This window comes from Anomalospiza imberbis, chromosome 9 (assembly GCF_031753505.1).
Source record: "Anomalospiza imberbis isolate Cuckoo-Finch-1a 21T00152 chromosome 9, ASM3175350v1, whole genome shotgun sequence".
Taxonomy (NCBI): Eukaryota; Metazoa; Chordata; class Aves; order Passeriformes; family Viduidae; genus Anomalospiza; species Anomalospiza imberbis.
Window position 1 is genome coordinate 16,097,143 of NC_089689.1, and position 18,662 is coordinate 16,115,804.

An 18,662-nucleotide genomic window follows, 5' to 3' on the forward strand; every position below is an offset into this window, starting at 1 on the left:
TCAACAGGTATAAATTACAATTACTATGTAATAAATTATTCTGTTATATCAATAGCTTGCTATGCAAAGTAAGCTATTTTGGGTAAATGAACTAGACTAGTGTTTTGCTCAAGCTGTGCATTTAAAGGAGAGTTACTGATAGTGGCCTTGTTTTGCCAGATTCAAACAGCTACTCAAGAATCATAGATGTCTAAAAAGCCTGAAGAATTTTTTTTTCAAAAGTATGCAATGACATTTGTCCTTTTCCTCAGTGGCTTTCTTGAGACTGTTCTTATTTAGGATACTGTGTTTAGAAATATTCAAGACTTCTAATTCTAATATAAAAGTTTAGATTATTTTTTTAGCTTGAATGTAAAGCAGAGAAAGGTGACTGGGTAACAAAAACATCTACTTCTTGGGCTGACCAGTTGATTTCAGCAGTGGTGGTTTCAGAAGTTGTCAGTAAATTCTGCCAGAATTAAAATGCTGTGTTTTCTTCAGCTAAGACATGTCTGCGGTGAATTGTTCAGACTGAGGTTTCAGGGCCTTTCATAATAAACTTAGGGTTCATCTAGTTTGGCTGTTTTCAGAACATGTTAAAAGTATTGTAATCAAAGTGAAAAGCCTGAACTCATTGATCTTGGTTTAGGAAAAAGGTCTCCCTTAATCCAGAAAAGTACATGAGAATTGATAGCATCAGTACATTTTATCTTATCTGAGACCTGAATCTTGCCCACTCTATGTACCCTCATAAAATGTTCATATTCCTGTTGTCATTGCCGAGTAGGTGTCTCTTTGCAGGATCTAGACCTTATCGTAGCTGTGGAAGTTACCCTTCTCTGGATTAAGTATTCAGTTTGGTTTTTTATGGCTGGCAGACTCTCAGCCTAGCTGATTACAGCCAGAAGTTACACAAAGTGTGTATTTATTTACCTTTAAAATACCATTTTGTAGTTTTAAAACTTCCATCTTTGTAATTTTTCCTTGGTATAGTTAAAGCTGTTTATTATGTGAAAGAGTACCTAGCGGTACTTAGTATAAAAAAAATATGGATATTTTGTAGAGAAAGTGACATCCACTCTTATTTACTGCAGCTTTAATTTGGAATTATTATTTACAGACACATTTGCTTCACAAATATATTTTTTCCTCTGCTGTGCTAGAGTCCTTTTTTTTTAGATATAAATGAAATAGGATTTAAAAAGTTTCACTCACAATTAAAGGTTCAAATTTGTGATCAGTGTTATATTCTACAGTAAAGTTCTCTAGCTGTGTTATTGAAGTTCTTGAGTTAATCATGAGTTCTCTGCCTGAGCTGACCTGAAACTGGATATACTATAGCTGAATTTACACAGTTCTGTGTTGTGTGGCTTTGCTTGGATTGTTTGGGCTGAATTTGTGATCCCTGTATTGCAATGTTGCAAACTTCTCTCCTCTCTATCAAAGCTTCATTTTCTGTTTCATAATGTCTGTGATTTTTCTTTATCTGGGTTACTTTGTTTCCTTGGATAATAAAGGGATGAGCTGGATAATGAACTAGTATTTTCAGTATTGTTCCCTCTTCCTTTCTCAGCAGCACAGGATACCTTACTTGCTTTTGTGGTCACTGGCAAACAGATTGCTGAGCAACCCACAGCAGTGCAGCTGTATTCCATCTGTACTCCTGGGGCATTTAGACCCCTCAGTGTGCAGGCTGAATTGGTTCTTTCAGTTCATGATCCTTTGCTCATTCCTGTAGCATTTGAAATGATTCAGTACTGTATTGGAGGTTCAATAAGTATACTTAAATCCTTCCATCAGTTACTCAGAAGTGTCTTATAATGTGACAGGTACAGGTGCAAATGTCTTCACTCATATATAATTCCACTTACAGATCAATAACTATCCTACATATTCGAGCTATGATAGATTTCCTTGGAAAATTGCATTCACCAGTGAGGTGCAGTGGGGAATACATAATTTCAGGTAGCTTTTAATACAGAATTTTCTTTTAATAGAGAAATGATATGTTATTTACTTCTATAATGAGATGGGTAGGCAAACAAGTTAGTACATCCATAAAGCAAAAATATGAACTAGCAGCACCACACTGCAAACTGCAGGCTTGATTGCTCTTAACTCTAGGTAAATATAAGATTACATATTCCTCAGTAATACAGTAACAATGGATGAATTAGTACAGAGAATCTGTAGTGTGCAATAACCCTCTCCAGCTTACTGCATCCATGTGTTTACTTGTCCATTTTGTAATTGCTCTCTATACCTGATTTTTTTTTTCTTGTTTTGTGATTAGGTAATTTCTCTAATGGCTCCTTTTTATTGTGGAAAAGCTGCACAACAGCCTTTGTATTTCACTCTGCTTCTGAAGCATTTGTTCACATCACATTCTTCTTCTAAGCAAAGAAATAATATTTATTAACAGTATAATCATAGTGACTGCTGTGGTGAGCTTATTATGGGCATGGCTTTAGGAAGAGGTTTAAGGGAGCCCAGAGGGTGGTTGGGCACTGGAGCAGGCTCCCCAGGGCAGCACCAGCCTGACAGAGTTCAAGAAGTATTTGGACAATGCTCTCAGGCACAGTGTGTGACTCTTGGGGATGGTGCTGTACAGGGCCAGAGGTTGGACTTGATTCTCATGGGTCCCCTTCCAACTCATCTCCTTCTGTGCGATTCTGTGCTTCTATGACTATCCTGCTCCACACATGTCTTAGAGCATGTGTGATCACACCCAGCATGACACATAGGACATCGTCTTCCCCCATCCAGATTGTATCTGGATGGGGCCAGCTTTCTACTTTGACTTCTGTCATGGAAGATGTGTATTCTTATTCAGAGTGCCTTTATGCCTCCAAGGGAAATGGTTTTCCCTTGGTTTTTGAACAAGGCTTTGAATTTGGTGATATGAGATGTGAGGAAGCTTGGATGTTCTGTTTGTAAATTAAACATCACTAGTCTAAAGTGGGGTTATGTCCTGTAATTATGCATTGACACAGAGAGGGAGGAACAGATTCCATTCTGCTTCTGAACTTTGCGTTTATTTTTGCGTGGGCTTTCTATTCTAATCTCTAAAAATATACAGACTTCCCACTTTGGAGCCTAACCCCAAATTATTTTGGGCATTTTTCAGGTAGAGAGTTATGGGCATACACATGCAACATGTGAGATTTTGTGAATAGCTGTTCAAAAACTTAGGCAGTTTTGCATGCGTGTAAATTGTATAGATTTTGAGTCCATGTGATACACAAATTGTCAGTGAACAGGTTGCAGAACCTCCTGTCATTTATTTTTATAGCTAATGGCTTTTTTATATTCCATCTTCTACAAGTTTTCATTAAGCAGTGCATGTAAAGTGCTTCAACTTGACTTTGATGCACATTCAGTATCAGAAGGAAAGATCAGGCCTTTTATCTCTAAACTACAGATCAATTACCTTTCTAAACACTTACCTCATAATTTTCCTTTAAATAAAAAAGAAAAAAAGGTACTACAATCAGCTGTATTAAAGACAAGAAAAATGAAAGTGGTTGGAAAAAATGGAAGCATCACTGAAGATAAGATACAAGGGACTATGGACCTGCCATTATAGGATCAGATACTGGTGCACAATTATCCCATAGAGTGTAAAAGAAAAAAAATTGTAACTTAATATTTGGAAGTAAAAAAATCTGTAATTTCTTGAAGCAAGAAGGTAGCTGGCTTGCTAATGAATTAAATATGTGACAGCTTTTAAGTGAAGCACAGCTGCTGAGTTGTCAGAGCAGGTGACTTTATCATCAGCAGATTTTGATGGTATTATGCTTAGAATGAAATAACCACTTCTTTCATAAAACAGTCTCTAATATCCTATCTGAAGGTCAGTCCCATAGATTTCATTCCTTAATATTCTAGCTGACATTCCCATTTTCTGAAGTATGAGTCTTTAGATACATAAGTCTTGGATATTGTAGCATCAAAAAGGCTACAATGTGCAGCATTGCAATTAGGTAGAGAAAATCCTCTTGCTATTACATCTGTGAACTGTAAACCAGAAGTTCCAATTTTTGTTGTTTATATATTTTTACTGGGGCTCTCATAATAGTACAGTCAGTTTCTAAATAGGACTGCCTTTTGATTCAGCACTCTAAGACTTTAAAAAAATAATTCAATAGAAATAGTGTTGGAGTGTAGGTAAAATACTAACATCCTCTTATACAGCTCTTGGCTGTGTAGGTTCAACTTAGAGGTTATTTTTCTTTTGAAGTGACATGACATTGAGTTATTATTTCAGAAGGCAGAAAAGAGACTGTTATTCATTTATATTCCAACTGTATTAAACATGTTAGTTCAAAACACAAGACTTCCCTCTTTGAAATGAACAATATAGTCAAATGCAGAAGAAGCTATTCAAAATTGTCTTTTAATAAAAGTTTAAAGTCTTCAAAATATATTTGCCCCTGGAGCAAACTTTTTTCATTTAATATTGTGTCTGTTAATTAGTGCTTCAAATTTGCAAATTCTTTATTGGTTTATATCAGTGTAATACCCAAAGCTCATCTCATTGCCAGCTTTGAATGAAATATGATCCTGTTTATTCTATTAAAATGAAGGCTTGAAATTGTTACCCAAATGCCACAGGAATTCTTGCCATTTTCTCATCAAATTCCTCATCAGATTTTTGTTAAAGTCACATTGTTTTAGATTTTGAGCTGTGGCATTTAAATGAAATTCAATGTGCCCCACTGGAGAAAACATCTGCAGGGACATATTATGTACAATATCCATTCCAATCAAGCAGGAGTGCACTGTGTGACTGAATGAGAAGCTTATTCTTACTCCACTTAGGTTTACCCTGATGTGGCTATTGAGTCGGTCTGTGACAAGAAATGTTTAGAAAATTAAACTAGCAGAACAGCAATATTTTTTTAATACTCAGAGCAAATACTTCCAGTTGCACAATATTAATTTAAGAATGACATTTTATAAAAGAACCTGGAGGAGTTTGGTGCCGAATTCCCTCAAAAATTCAATGGAACTTGGGAATTGGAGCCTTCAGGTTGCCTTGGTAAATCTCTGAGTGATTATTACTAAGAGTTTTCTTTGAATATAAAATCGTGATCTACTGAAACTGAAGGGAGTAGAGAGGTATTGGGGGAGAGTGAAAAGAAAGAATTAAAAATCTGTAATACAATAAAAATATATTAAAAAGTTGCAGAAATTCTCTAAGTGTGGAGTTAACCTGGAACAGAACCTTTTTTTTTGGAGCAGCTGCCTTACACATTAGGAGTGTCCCCTCCAGTTGGTGGGCAAAAAAAGGCAAGTGTGGAAGAGCAAGCCCTTCTGCAGCAGATATGGGTGTTTGTGGAACTTGCTCCTTTTTCCAATGTAGAATTCTGACCAAAAAAAAAAAAAGTTTATACAAGATGTATTCATGATGACAGAGTCCTTTGCCATCCTTTGAAAGACTTCTTTTACAGGCAGGGCACCTGCCTGTAACATCTCTTCTGCTGCAGACCTGTGAAAAAGAGCTGTTGTTATGAGCTTTTCAACTGCTTTTTGAGAACTAAAAGAGATGTGGCAGTGGAGGCAAGGGGGTCCCTCCCGAGATTTACTAGAATTTATCTGTCTTTAGCACTTCAGGCCATGAGGACCACATCAAGAATACCAAGTCCAATTTCTGTGCCCCCTGCTACAAGAAGGACATTGATAAACAGGGACAAGTACAGCAGAGGTCTAGCAGGATGGAGCCAGGCTATTGACAGTGGGCCATGGTGAGAGGGGGAGAAACAATGGGCATAAATTGGAGAAAAAAAATGGAATTTCTGGCTGGATGTAAAGGAGTACTGTTTCCTCTTGAGAACAGACAAGCATTGGAATAAATGATGTAGAAAGACTGGGCAGTCTCTATCTATGGAAGTTTTTAATATCGAGTTAGATGAAGCCCTGTTTAATGTGATCTGAATTCAAAGCTGTCTCTCTTGTGAGTTTAAGTTTGGGCTAGAGACATTCTGAGATCTCTTTCAACCTGAATTTTCCTATGATACAATTGGATTTGTATAGGAGGTTTAATGTTTCTCTTTAAAATCTTCCTCACTCCTTTCTTGTCCTTATTCTACCTATTTATCTCAGTTTGTTATTTAGAGTTATGTCAGTGGATCTTCTAGTGGTGTATAGTTCCTCTCAAGAGCACTTCTGGAAAAACTGATTAATAATGAAAAACAAAACAAAACAAAAAAAGCCCCAACAAACAACACAAAGCAAACAAACAAACAAAAAAACCCTACCAACGAAAATCACAACAAATCAGAAAATACAGTCAGCAAAAGTTATCCAATATGGTTATCAGAGAGAAGGAATTCAATCAGTAGGGTACAGACAAAAAAGAAAAGAAGTGTAACAGTAACAAAATATTAAATTTATGGTAGAGTTCCAATTCTGTTTGTAAATTTGTTTACAAAATGTGCCTATTTGGTAAAAGCAGGCACATTAAAACTTATAAACATATGATTAACCCAAGCAGTGCAGTTCTAAACTTCTCAGCTTCACATCTACTTCCTTCAAGTTTGATGAGATGAGAGTTGCACACTGAATTTGGAATTCAGGAGAGCTGTATAACAAACAGAAAAGGTGTTACTGAAAATATTCTCCTTGAAATCTCTTGTATTTGATACTCCGAAAGTATTAATGTAATGTTAACAGCTGATCCTAACTGTCAGAGGAGCCATGCAGTAAATAAACACTTTCTTAGAAATTAGGTAGATCAGATAGGAATTGGGTAGATCAAAGCCTGCTACAATGAGTATTCTGTGCTAATAGAAAATAACTCTGGTGCATCCTATAGCTAACTGCATGAAAAGGGTAATTTTTAGCACAAATTGCAACACAGGGTTTTAAGAAGTATTCTTCAAATTCTTTTTTTTCTGATTTGAAAGGATTTGCAAACTAAGAGCTTCCACCCTATTGTGCATGTGAGGTATTGCTAACTATAGCTCTCTAGCTTTCCACAAGAAGTGGAATTGGTTTTCTTTCATAATTTGCATACAGCTACATTGAGTAGAAATGGATGATGATAAGGAAGTGTGAATTTTTCTAGCACCTGACAAGTAAGAAAAGTTGTCTGGGGCATTTTGTTGGCCAGGAAAGGATTGAAAAAGCTGATCAGAAGTGATATTCCATACTTATTCTACATGACCATAAAGGAAAGTTGTGCTTTTTGGAGGGTGCAGTATTAGTAGTTTTTAAAGAGAAATGTGAAGCATAGTGAAATAGGTCTGTAAATATTTTGTTCACATTGGGGCAAAAAGGAGAAGAAGCATGAATTAAAACATCACCAATTGGTTCAACAATTCAGTTTACTTCTGCTGGCAAGAAAGGATGTTGGCTGATGACATGGTAGTATGTACAACAAAACTAGATTATTTATTTTTTCATAATGTTTCAGCCTTTGCTATATTCTTCAATAGTACTGGGGAAAATGTAGTACTAAAATGGGAGCAGATTCTTTGGTTTTATTCTGTCTGTGATTTCCCATTACATTTTCACAGATGACATGTCAAATTTCTGAACTGCTTCTTCAGCAATCTCAAATGGTCTCTGAATTTCAGGCTCAGATACTTTCTAACTCAAGCATAATTATCACAAATAACACTTTCAGTAGTTCTAACTCTGCTTTCACTTGCAGCCAGGTAATCTCCTTATCTTTTGTAGGCAGAATACAGGAAATTCTTTTTCTCATGGAATGATTCAATTTGGGGTTTGCATTTGTGTTACAAAACTAATTCTTCATAATGCATGTGTTGAATTTTTCCTGATTTTCTTTAGCTACTGTCTCTGCAAGGCTGACATGAGTAAAAATAGTATTTGAGTATTTTTTTATTTGTTCATGGGTTAATAGATATGATTCTGAAGATGTAAACTCTTATGTGTGAAGCAGACTTATTAAATAAGCAATCACTGAGTACATGTTCAAAACAGAAAGCTGCTAATACCACGGAGATAAAAGGATCATTTGCACTAATTTATGAAGCTAATTAATCAAATGAACCGAGTATTTTAAGCATTTGGTGATATTCTGTTGAGCAGGAACTGAAACAATTAGAAACTTTGTCAGTCTTATTTTTGTTATTCTCATGATATGACTTATATTGTGAGTTTCCTACAATAATAGCTTTTTCATAAACACTGACAGCTTAAGCAGTTCAATAAACAAGAAATGGGAATGCTCACAATATCCAGGCAGATTCCTCTTTATATCATAACGTTTCCTTAATGAATTACTGAGAATGAAAGACACAGTATGTGAAGACCACTCTGGCTGTAAATGTTATATATTATATAGGTATAAATTATAGGTATAAATTATATAGGTATAAAAATATTTTAAATGGTACATGTTAATTATTAAGAACAGTAGGTATTTATCTGAATTTTTAGCAAATTTTTAAAAATACTAAAGTTCTGTGCAACTTTGGAAGATTCAGAAGATTCTGCAGTGGAAAAATGTGTTTTTACTAAAATAGTGTACATAAAAATACCAATGAATCGTTGTTTTATATTGCCCAGAGTCTTCATGAGATGCAGAGGCAACGCATTTCAATGTTAGATTTGGCAAAACCATCAGCAAAGATGAAGCAAAATATTTCAAGATAGATGAGAAAGTTTTTCAGAGGCAAGCCAAATAATGCCACCTAAATCCTCTAAAGCACGATTTAGGGTTACTTTTTGACATGACAGAAATGTGTGTATTGAACCCATTTTGTCTCTAGAAGCCAGTGGGAATGAGACACTCAAAATAAATGAGAATTTGTCTGTGAGTGTCTCAGGCAGATCTGTGGAAATTCATTGCCACATTGAGAAGTGCATAGTACAGATGATGTGGGAAGTGCTTCCCAGGCATGGAGCTGTACTCTGCCTATGGGCTTCTGTTCACTGTGTGTGTTCTGGTGCACTGGCAACACCTGCAGGAACCTCGCAAGAAATAAAATCTATAGATCTGGAATCAAGTTGTATGGCCAAGACCAGTATGGAAAGATTAGGTAGGGGTAGGTAACCTGCACAGTTAGCTAAGGGCATGTGCTGGTATTCAGTGCCAAAGGGAGTGAGGTTATACAGCAGAAAGTTTTAAGGTAAGATGAGAGAGGAAGTGATAGTAGTCTGATAGTCTGATTTAGTGCTGGTCATGACAGCAGCTGACTGAAATAAATTTAGGAATCCCTGCTATCAAGCATAAAACTCAATGCGATGAAATCCTTTTTGTCTGGATTCAGTAGAATCTTCAATAACCTTTGTAGATTTTTTTTTCCATTCACTTTTCATTCCTTCTTTTCTTGAACTTTAGTTTCCTGCACCTTCTTGCTAAAAACTGCCTACTCTATCAGTGACAAGTCATGGTGGTAAAGAGAGAGCGCAAGCGAAGAATCTAAATAGAAAAGTCAGTTCTTTTTCCTGCCCAGTCCATTTCCCACCCTGGAAGATTGAAAGGAATAGCCTCTCTGATACCCTTGAACATCTTGTCAGCCGACATGATTTGAAGCAACCCTAAAACTACTCAGCTTAGTTTTGTGGTCAAAACTAAACAAAGTCAAGAAAGAAAAGCATTCAAAAGTGGACATCTGAATTTTATGACACATGCAATATTCACTACATAAAAAATACAAAACGCCAAACCAGTATTTCTAAAGTATCTTTACAAGAAATTGAAAAGAAGATATTTTCAAATATATATTAAAAAAAATTGGTGATGATTTCCCACTAGCTTTCAGAAAGAGAGGTATCCCTAAGTTTTCATTATGTCTTTGAAGGTTTCTCCTTAACATTTAATGCTGACTAGTGCAGCAGTAATTTCTTTTCTATGTTAAATCGTTAACTGATGATATCCAGTTCATAGTTTCAAGGACATTTAATATTTTTTGTCTTTTTTCAATTTGTAGAATAGTTCCTCCCTCTGGCCATTCCCACACATTTTTATTGCATACTGAGCAGCCTCAATTGAAATGTCTTCTGTGAACTTGAGCATCTTTGTGGATCAAACCATGACTTTCAGAAATAGTTACAATTTTAGGGATTAGTGCTTTTCAGTGCCTAGAATATGTTTTGTAAGTTATGCATTGTGAGAATTGCTGGTATCTTCTTAGAAACAGTTGCTTCAGATCAAAACCATTTCCCACTCTGTTGTCCTTTGCCATATCAAATAACAATTGAAACAGCAGCAGCAGCCAATGAACATGGATCAATGATATCTTCAGCCACTGCATTTGTGTAAGTTTAATCCATTTATGTGGAAATCAAGTTACTACTTTCCTGCTTTTTCTTTACTGAAAACAATAGATAACGTTACTTCAGAAGAAATTAATCCAGATAATTAACTAGCAGAATTAGAATCTAGTATTCAATAAATGTAGTCTTGAGAAAGATTTCATGGATGGTCAGTTGTGACATTAAATGGAAGGTAAAAAAGTAGGTTCCACTATTTTTTTTCCATAATCAAGCAGAAGTGACAGAAAAGGAACAAATAGGATGACGTTGACTTTGGAGAGAAGTAAATAGGTCAGTTCTTGTATCGCAAAAAATGTCACAGAAAAGCTTTGAGAAAAATTTTTTCAAGTTTTTGGCTTAGGCCCATATTTAAAGGGTTAAGTTTTGGAAGAAATACTTTGAAAAGCAAAAAGAAAAAAGGTTTGTTTCCAAACCATTGAGACCAATGAGATTGATACCTTACAAGCTACACTGGTGCTTTAGGATCAAATTCAACCCAAGGCAGTGGGAGAAAAACAAGTTAATGCTTCATCATCCTGTGTCTTTCAGTAGGTTAAGATTTTGCAGTTCACAGATATGTGAACCTTACATCTGATTAGTTGATGCTATTTGGCTGATGAGTGGTAACCTCCATAGCTGTGGTATTTGAATTTTTGATTTTGAGTCCAGCCCCCGTTTTTATTATATAATTTTATTGCTATTATTGAATGCTTGCACTTAAAAATACAAATGAAGATCAGTATGCTATTTCATGAGGGCTGGGTGTGTGTACAGCCAAGTACTTTGAGCCAGATTTTCAAAGGTATTTAAGAGTCTGAACTTCCAGAGGGATGTTTAAGAGGATCTTTGAGAGACTGTCTGCATGTTTAAGCAGCTAAATGGCTTTAAATATCCTGGATTATTTTTGAAAGGTTTAAGCAAGTGTTTAAGCAACTTCTTGAAACAGGGTTTTAGTACAAGTGAAGATCTCTTAAAATCTTGAGTAAGTCATATTTTTCTGGAGTGGGAGTTTTTCATGCATCTCCCAAACATGGAAGATGTTTCTAAAAATAGCTTGTGTTTAATTTAAAAACTCTTTATAAGCTGGCTTTTACTGCTTACTTCAGTAGATGTAACTCAAAGGAAAAAGAAAGTCCTTTTCAGTTAGAAATTCTATTTTAAGCTATTATCTCTCTTGACCCATAGGCCTAAGTGTCTCTGACTTAACTCTGTGGGCTGTAGCTTGTCACAGAGAAGGATTCTGCTTCTGGCAGCTGTGCTCATTCAGCATGTTTGCTAACTTAGCCAGAAAGTGCTTCTGTATTTGCTTTGTCTTGGTTTCTGAGCAGTGACTTATTTACTGAAACATTTCTTTTTCTCTCTCATTTTTTACTTATTGGAATTGATTGTGTGAGTGAAATTCAGGATGTTGTGACTGCAGGATTGCTGTCAATTTTTCTAGAAGGTTTTATGTGCTTGTAGGACCTTGTGTTTCACTCATTACTCTGACTAAACTGAAGTATAACTGATATAGGGAAACATTCTGTATCAATAATCACAATAGAAATCTTTTTTGGAGCAGTCTAACTGACAAAATCAGGGATTTTTAGAAGATGTATAGTTTTTAGATGTGTTTAAATTAGTAGTTGCTTTTTTCAGAAAAAAAAAAAACACCCTGTGTAAAACTAGTGGCTACATAAAGCTGAGGAATCAGATGTCTGCTGGGCAAATTGACAGAACTCATTAATCTTAGATGCAGTGTACTATAGAGTCTGTCCTTTCGTGCACCTGCCCATGCCTAAAGTAATTACATGATGGCACTATTAATACTGAAGAGCTTGAGTGGGAATAGGGTTATCTTCTCTTCCTAGTAATTGATTGCTAGCTGATTAGTGGACAACATTTCTCCTACAGTATAATTGCCTTTCTGCTATTGTAGCCACTCTAACCTGAGGTTAGGCCATCTTACTGGTTTGGAGACCCTAACAATAGCACCACAGCCCTCAAAGTAATGAACTAGAACTCAGTCACTGTGAATTCCACAAACAGAAGATGACTAGTTAAATGTATTTCAATGATAGCATATTTTACATCAATCAGACAACTGAAGATTTGTTGCCTTCCCTCCTGCCTTCTCTTTCAATGAAGATATTTTCAAACCTTCTGATTCCTGTGTGGAAAAGCAAGCAGTTGATGGCTATTAAATCACATCTGTTACTCGTATAAAGTTGTTATCTAAAATGTATAAGAACTGAGTAATAAGTTTGTATATTCTTCTGTGACCCTATAGAAATAGAAATCTATATATTTGCTTCTTTAGAAGCAAAATGGTAATATAGGAGCATATGAATTCTGCAGTGGGGTCTCAGAGATCTGCTGATGTCTAAACATGATTATGTTCTCATATTTTGAAAGGTGATTCTGTGTTATTGTTGTTGAAAGCTGGTAGATATCAGGCTTCTGCTGAGTTAGGTCTGGCCTAGGAAGCACCTTGCTGCCTGCAGTGAGCAGATGATTTCCAGGGCTACATAGAGCTGCATCAATTCTCCTTCCCTGTGACTCTTGGTGCCAGCTGCACTGGCTTGGGGACACAGGGACCTGCTGAGAAACTATTTGGTGTGCAGGTTTATGAAGGTGGAGATGAAAGATTACACTGCAGGAGACGTGACAGATATGAATCTTAGGAGGAAGACATGAAATATATGATAATTTCTATCCCCCAGCTTTCTGATGACCTGAAAAATAGCTCCTACCTTGCATCACCCTTGCATCTTGCTATGTTTTTGTTTTCTATAACTCTGCACTGAACTAAAGTCATATAAATATTTGAACTTTCTTACACTGGTACTGGACATAGATGGTATGCAACAGCAGTGGTGCAGCAAAGAAATCTCTAACCTTTACCTTAATGCTGAGCCATATACTTCCTCATTTTATTATCAGTTCATTCTATGGTACACCCAAAAGGCTAATTTTATTAACATTTTCTAAAGACTTCTGATTGGTCCTGTTCGGTACAAGTGCTTAGCTTAATCACTGAAGTGGGTGTCTAAGTTTAAATTATGTAACCAGTTCCCTAGATCCCCATTTCCAAAGGTATTTAGGGGCAGTTAATAATATTAATCAATATTCTTTCCACTATTCTGTCTATGAATCCAGAGGCATAATCCCTAAAAGAAAAGTATGAGAACACACGGTTATCCACTATGTGACATAACCTGCCTAAAAGGACATTTCATTTTGTAACTTTTTAAAATTACCAGGTACCCAAAAGAATGATGACTTGCCTAAGGAATGATACCAAACTGGTCAGAAATCTCAATGACTTCTTTCTTCTTGTGGCATACCCTGTAAAATAATACAAATATAGCTGAAATGATCAAGTACTTTGATTGATGATTTTGCAGTAGCTTGTGGGCTGGGGAAATGTCCATATTTGATATGGAAATCAAATCCCATGACAACTGACTTTCATGAGTACTATTTTAGGTCTCAGACAAGCTTTTGGTCTGTCAATGGATTTTTGCACTTGACTAGTGATTCTCAAAACTAACTTCTGTCAGATGTGACGCAGTTGTAGAGAACTGTAGAAGAGCTATTAAGTTTTGCGTGCACTTAAATGGTGACTTGACTTATCAAAAATTCACTCTTCAGATCTAGAAAATGAGCCTCGTGCGAACTGGAGCTGAGAGAGAGGCTCTCCTGTACATGGTGTATTTTTGCTTCATGGTATGACCAGCCTTCAAAAAACTGAAGGCCACGCATGTGTGTAGAGTCACCACACAAGCTCCTTTACACTGTGTTGTTTAACAGCTGCATGCACTGGTTAGGTTTTACTAGGAGACACCACAGTCTATACTCTATGCCCTTATGTAGTATTTAGTTGAGTTGTCCTTTACACATTCATCTGGGATTATAAACTGAGCCTCTGACATTCGCAGTGAGTTAGCATTGACATAAAAATGTCTAGTATACAAGCTCATGCAAATTAGAGAACTTTTTAGCATTTACTGGAGCATGACAGGGTATTAGGGATGGATATCAGAGAGTCTTGGGGTCATAATAGAAGTGTGTTGTCAAGAAAGCAGAAAAGCCTCCTTATTTTTTCTCCTGATTTACTTTGTTTTCTGCAAACATAAACCAGTCTGTTCTTTGCACCATAAAATTTAAACCAAGAATCTTGAACTGCACTATTCTTTAAAGCAGTCCTTATAGCTGTATAATTGTTAAAACATCATTTGTCGGATAGAAGGAGAAAAATCAGTCTTTCCCAGGAAATGCTAAAGGATTTTTAGAAAATATTAATCTAATATATGTGTACACTTATTCTAAGTGGGCCTATATTATGTGTAAGAAATTCTGAAAATGTTAAGGCTGCAAAACAAAATCTTCAAGTCAGAAAATGCCACCCTTAAGGTTGCTCCTTGAAAAGCATTTCCCTACTTTGTGGCAATGTTTCATGAGCAGTCTTTAATTATTGGATCGCATGCTGGTTTTTTTCCTACAGGACCACGGCCTCATTCACTGCACAGATGGGTTATGTTCTCTGAGTTCAGCATTTTAGCGTCATTGTTTCATATGTGGCCCTAACTTATCTGGGAAATACTCATATCCTGCTCTAATTAGAGAAAATTTCACTTCCACATAGGCTTATCTGGGCTGCTCACCACTGTCATGCAAAATGCTTCTCAAATGTTATACATTAATTTTCTTGAAACCCCTAGAAGGGGAAAGTTGTATGTCCATTTTACAAAGGGAAAGTTGAACCACAGAATGATGATTACAGACTTACCCAGGAATTGTGTTGCTCAGGACCTTTTTTCAGGATGCTCACTGGAGTATGTGATAATGTTTTATGTTTACTGGTAGACTTCCTGTTGGTTTTGTAGAAAGCTTGTAACCCTTCAAAAGGTTAAAAATGAGACATTCAGAACACAAAGGGCATGTTCTTCTTTTCAGCCACTTAAGCTCCTAATGCAGTCTCAGATTACTATAGCTAGAAGATCCAGAACAGGTTAAGAGGACATTCCTGTGTAGTGCAGCCTCTTTACTGCAAGCTCTAAAGCTACCCATCACCTTCAATTGAACTTTGGCCCTTTTAAACAAAAAAGAATTCCCAGGAAAAAACAGAAGAGATTAAAGGCATTTTCACTACCCTTATTGACTAAAATGGTTTATGATGGCAAAATTAAAAAAAAAAAACCAAAACCAAAAACAAACCCAAACAAATACCATGTCTCATGAGAAGCACTACTTCTTAACCCATCTTTTTGCCAAGGTGACCTGAGAAAAATGTGTTTCAGAACCTCTGATCTGATTAGTTTGACATTATGATGTAAGCAAGACCCAGCTCATGAAAATCCCAGACTTGTAATTTCAAGTCTATGTGTTTTATTTCTTACCAATGCTACTCTTTACATTAAACAATCCATCTTTTATAATATTTGCTTCCCAAATTCATGCATTTACTTGTCAAATCTACATCTAAGCTCCTCAAATGAACCTTCAAGATCCTTTGGTAAAGGAGGAGTCAAATGAAGTTGTCAGTCATTCATCTGTCTTGAGTATGAGATAATGTTTCTTTTTTGCTATGGATCAGAAGAATTCATTTTGCTGAATGAAAAGAAATAAAAAGATGTACATCAGGAGCATACTTAATACTCTCCAGTGCTACTGGGCATTTGGTTTGCAACCTGAAGCAAGTGAGGACATTAGAATGTTAACAAAGTGGGGGGTTGTACCGATCCCTTCCCATTGATCTCAATAGAGATCAAATTGGCATATCAATTTACACTCTGCGATTTCAGCAACAGGAACACTTCTTTAAATCAGCTGCATAAACCTTTGCAGTCAGGGATAGTAACTGTTTAGAGTAGTAGGTTGCCAACGCAGAATTAGGCATATGCTTTGTTAATGAAGAAAGATGCTTCTGTAGCCCTTTTGTATAGAAAATTTCAGCTCAAGCAGTTAAAGCTGGACATAGTTCCAAGGGAAGTGTTATGGGAAGTGCTGGGAAACCTTAACTACAGGTGACATTACTGGCTCCACCTGTAGTAAATATTCTCTAAAACTATTTAAGCAATATTGTCCTTCACTATCATGTTTCTTATGTTGAACTTTTTGAATAGTGAGCCTGAAAATAACAAGTTGAGCTCATTAGTAGATTAGGTGTTGCAATGAATCCATGTGTTGTTCAGTGCTAGTTCTCATTCTCCAGTTTGATAAGGGTTTCTTTTAGAAAGCAATTACATCTGATTGACATGTTTTCATGTGCCTCTAGCCTTGACTCCTTCTTACTAAACAATTCTGGATCAAGGACAGTGACTCTTCTACTGCCATTAACTGAAATCAGGATCCAGGAGAAAAAGTTAAATACCTTTTAAGATGCAACTTGAAACAAATTATAAAATATGTATAAAGAGGAATATATTTTGGTTTCATATACTGTAGTCATTGAAAGTCAAGTAAAAAACAAAGTTTAAGGCATGGACATGAATTAAAACTAGGCAAAAAATTCTCTATTTCTACTTCTGATAAAAATGAAGTAGAGGGCCAAATCCTATCACTAAATGTGCATATAGTTTTCCATATATTTTTCATTTTATCATTAACTTAAAATGTGAAGTTTTATACTAATAATGCTGCTATATATCCTGAAGTAAGTAAAAGTGACTTTTTAAAAAATGAAATGTTTTACCATTAAAAGATGCATACTTGAAGATACTAAGTGTTCTTGCCCACTGGATTTTGCTTCTTATGGAAAAAACCTTAATTTGAAAAGGATTAAAGGCTTAAAAATTAAACCAACAAAAATAATTCCTCCCTTACTAAATCCACTGTAGTTGAATGCTTGCTTTAATTTTAATTTGGTTTTTTTTTTATCTTGTACTGTTTTTTGAGGCTTTTCCCCCCAAATTTAAAATTTCATTTATAGGTAAAAAATGAAACAGAAATCTATTTTCTTGTTCTCTTTGCACATCAGGGTCAAGGGATGGATTTTTTCATCCTTTCAATGCACTTATGATCTCTTAGCAAAAATTATTTTGTTGAGCTTGTGTTTTGATGAAGTTGAAAGGATCAGAATTGCCCAATAAAGAGTTTTAGCCTGAACACAGCAAGTAAATACAAGAAAGACTACAGTTGCTCTCCTTTAATAAATCAATGTCTTTTTTTGTTGTTGTTCTTTTTTTTTTTTTTTTTTTGATGCCTGTCTTGGGAAGCTGCTTAACAATTTGTGTAACTTAGATGAGCTATTGTAAGTAAGTTGTCATGCTGTAGTTTTTTTTTTTTTGGAAGATATTCTGCCTGGCCAGATTTTTTTCATTAGCAGCAAAGAACATTTCGCTATGTTTTGGATCCCATTTTCACTTATCTGCTATAAATTTGCAAAGCTCTCCCGTTATTTAATGAATCTGTTTCACTGGCTAACATATCCAGGACTTCTCTCTTCTCAGACCTTTGTGACTACTGAGTTATCCTGTTTGGCTGTAATAGCTAGTCAGCAGTGGCTTACGGATTTTATGGTGATTGGTATGCAGAGTTTTGTTTCCTGCCTTGCGCTAATTCACTGCTGAATGCCAATTCTTAGCACTGGTATTGTGGTAGGAGGTTTGGGATTATGAACTTAACAACTTCTTCTTCAGGGGAAATGCCGCTCCACCGGGGAAGTGCAGATGAAAAATGGGGTGATAAATAGCATGGAAAAATAACCAGAAACACTTCTTATTCTTGCTATTGGCCCATATTCTATTGCAAGCAAAGTTCTGGTCTGTAATTGTGTCTGGCACGTGTGAATGCAGATCCCTGCATTGTTTCATGCCTGTGTCTAATGAAGTGTTTTAGAATTGGCTCCAGAATTGGAGGCCTGTGAGGCACCTGAACTGAGGATGGTATAGATGGTCAAGGTCATGTGGCTGGTGTGGATATTGACTCAATTATTGTCTGTCTTACCCTGAGAATTTTGGTTCTTTATAAGGATTAGTTATCCCTTTGGTGTTTTATATATATACTTAAGACTATATAAGAATGCAACATAAATATAATGTATTGGATTTGTTAAAACTAGAAATTTCATGTAATATCATGCAAGGCAATAATGGCCATGTTAGTCATTTAATGTTTCTCATGGAGTTATCCTGCATTATGAATTGTAGAAGCCCAATGTGGTTACATATATGCATTTTTCTTTAATCTAGGGCACTCCCATTTATTTCAGAAGCCTTTTACTTTCCTTGCTATTGCTCACACTCTGCCACTCAGTTAAGTGCTATGCTATTGGGGTGTTAGCTAGAGTATGCCAGATGTACTTTTCTTTTCGACAACAAAAGTCCAGATGACACAACTTTTTTGTTTCTATGCATTTTTCCCTGAAAACTTACCGGGATAGAATTAGTTCTCTCTTGCCAAATTAACAGTTTAGTACAGTAATTAGCAAGTTCTGCCAAAATATCTGTTCCAGCAAGGAATTGCATTTG

General features: G+C 35.9%; 1 long non-coding RNA gene across 4 annotated transcripts in view; it reads left to right on the plus strand.

Moving 5' to 3' along the window:
* The window catches only part of LOC137479433 (uncharacterized), a 513,525-nt gene that overhangs the window by 85,059 nt on the left and 409,804 nt on the right, over positions 1–18,662 (plus strand). Inside the window, exon 1 of one of the 4 annotated variants that reach the window (XR_011002246.1) lies at positions 7,157–7,347. The exons of 2 other annotated variants lie outside the window; for them this stretch is intronic. This is a non-coding gene — a long non-coding RNA (uncharacterized lncRNA). Of the gene's footprint in view, positions 1–7,156; positions 7,348–18,662 lie in introns of those variants that run through there. One more of the 4 variants, XR_011002243.1, reaches the window with a different exon arrangement.